Here is a 3,018-nt window from a genome sequence, read left to right on the forward strand (position 1 = left end):
CCCCCCCCCCATCCCCTCTCAAACTCATTTGAAATCCTATAATCGTAATATTTTACTGGTAAACTTAAATTTTTTTCATTTTAATAATACCTTTGCATTGTGTAATAAATACTACATAATTATTGTTATTTATGAAATTTGTGTTATTAATTTTCAATTAATTAACATTCACATTAACCTAAATTCAATGAATTTTTACTTGATTAATCTTGAATTAAATAAATTTAAAATTATTATAGATGAATTTATTCATATTCATGTATCTAGAAATTTTAAATTATATATTAACAAATAATTTTTATGTATCAAATGTAATAAAAAAAAAGATTGCTCATTTATAGTATTTCATCATTATAAAAAAATTTGAATCATAGAAATTGACTTTTGAATAATACAATTTGAGTACAATTTTATTCTCTTAAATTTTTATACTAAAATTTATTTTTTTAATTCATCTGAGACCCATCGAATCCCCCAACAAATTGATACTTAATATTACTTCTATATCACTTTAAAGTATTTTAGAATAATGTGCAATGCACGTTCAACATTGAGTAGTTCTCTAAAAATTCAATATTTTAAAACTCTTTTTTTTTTTTTTTTTTTTTTTCAAAAGAACTCTTTTTTCATAGTTGTTAAACAGGGGCTAAATTGTGCACATGTTTCAAACCTTTCAAAAAAGTGACAAGTGATATGGTCCCAAACTTTTCATTTTTGAGCAGAAAAACCCTAACATTTACGTATTATCTTATTTAAAATAATAAAAAGAGAAATAAGAAACAAAATAATAAAAAAAGAAAAGGATAATGCTATTTACCTACATTATGATCATCATCAATTTACGTGGCAAATAATTTACAATGAAATGATCAAGTCTATTAAATGTGTAAATATTTGACCTATTTTATTGTTTTATCATTTAGGATGTGTTTGATTGCGAGTATAAAATTTACATGGAAAGAAAATAAATTATAGATAATTATTTAGAAATTATTTGCATGAAAATTATCAAATAAATGTGTTTGATCGATTTTATTTTCAATCTAGAAAATTTTATACTTGTTCTTTTTTATTGGTAGGTGGATGGGAGAGAGTGGAGGTAGATGAGAGAGAAAGAGAAAGTGAATTATTTGAAAAATAAAAATCTAATTCCCTAAGAAAATACTTTCCTTGATTTTAAAGAAAATGTTGTTGCATTACCAAGAGTGAGAAAATATTTTTCATGAAAAAATATCAATCAAAAAGCATAAAAATAAAAACATGGATGCAAAAGTGACAATTTTCATGAAAAATATTGACAATCAAACACACTATTGATGTCACATCACATGTTGATTATGTATAATGAAAATAAATAGCACTATTCAAAAGAAAATGAAACTTCTTTTCCCATTTCCACCTTTTGATGGCCACACTACTTCTACCACATTCATCTGATCATCTCCATCTCTACCTCTCCTTCACCTACTTCCCATTCCGCGCCCGTCGCCACTGACTCGCAAACCAAATATTCATTTGGTTTTTAGATGAAATCGAAAATGCAGTAGGGAACCATTTTCTACTTTTCTTTTGTTTTAAATTCTTTTCTTACTTTGGTCTATAAAAGGTTTATCTTTTACTTTTTGGTCAACTAACAGAGTTTTGAATTGAAACCATCCATGGAGAAAAACTTTGGTGGAATGATCACACCGTCCTACGTGGTGTAACCTCAAATGGGGAGCCACCACCTCATCAGGAGTTGAGGTGAAAAGAGAGAATAAATTAAGTCTCGATGTGACATCACCTCATTGGGTGAGAATGGGCCACCCATGAGGTGGTGGCTTCCCAGTCAGCAATCATACCATGTAGGACGGTGCAACCGTTCCATCAATATTTTTCTCCCATGGGACACCTAGCACTGCATATTAATTTAAAGGTTTAGACCATAAAAACAGAGGATTTGGTGTTCCATGGCACTCTTTTGAAAAGTGTATAACCTTTGGTGCAATTTACCATGTACTTAATGATAATGGATAATACTGGGTAACATATAGTTTTGGCGTAGGCCCAACAGTGATTATGGGCCATCAATAAGGAGACCCCGACCCAATTACAAGTTTTAAAGGAAATTTTCACGAAGAATAATGACACTTGTACATAATAGAGTTATATAATGATTTATATGCTGATAAAATGTTAAAAAGAGATTCTGAATTTTTTTTATTTGATTGAAGGAATTCTGATCCAATTAAATTTTACCACATCATGTTAATGTCAACCATTATGTATATGTAGCACAATCATTTCACAAATACCCTACTTTAAAGCAAAATTTTGAAAAACTCTCGTGCCAAGAAATTTTGAAACATTCTATCTTATTCATTAAAATTTTTTCGAAAGATGTGACATACTATGTCACATTTGATTAAGAAACAACATTTTACCCAAGTTACGTATTACCTTTTTTTACATGGGTTATGTTTTATTTTACATGCATAGCATGCTTTATAACATTACTTCCCTGAGTTACATCTTATGTTACCCAATTCCAACATGCTGTATATCAAAGATTTATTCACCGTCCATCACCTTCGTTAAACACACCGTCCAACTCTGACTAGTACTTTATTCACACTGTAGCCACCACTGGCACATATTTGAATTTTTCAAAAATTTATCTAGAGGTGTTAAGTAGGTTGAACCAAGTTGCTCGACTCGATTCTCCTCACTACTTTTTTTCTTAATTTAAATTTGTATAGAAAAATTGTAAAGAAATATGAAACGTAAAAAATTATATTTTGCCAAAAGCTTTATGAAGTTGTAAAAACTCTCATCCTTTATTTGAACTTCTGATTGACTGCATTACGTAGGCGGAGTTGAAAATGTAAACTAATGGAAATGAAATAGATACAATATAATTATTTTTAAAAAATGAAATAAATTTACAATTCTATCTTATTAATCTGCAATTGCGCATATGAAAAGAACTCAGAAGGCCAACTTCATCTTCTTGAAGTCATTGATGTATACAAACACGTA

The sequence above is a fragment of the Olea europaea genome, chromosome 2, assembly GCF_002742605.1.
Source record: "Olea europaea var. sylvestris chromosome 2, O_europaea_v1, whole genome shotgun sequence".
Classification (NCBI taxonomy): domain Eukaryota; kingdom Viridiplantae; phylum Streptophyta; class Magnoliopsida; order Lamiales; family Oleaceae; genus Olea; species Olea europaea.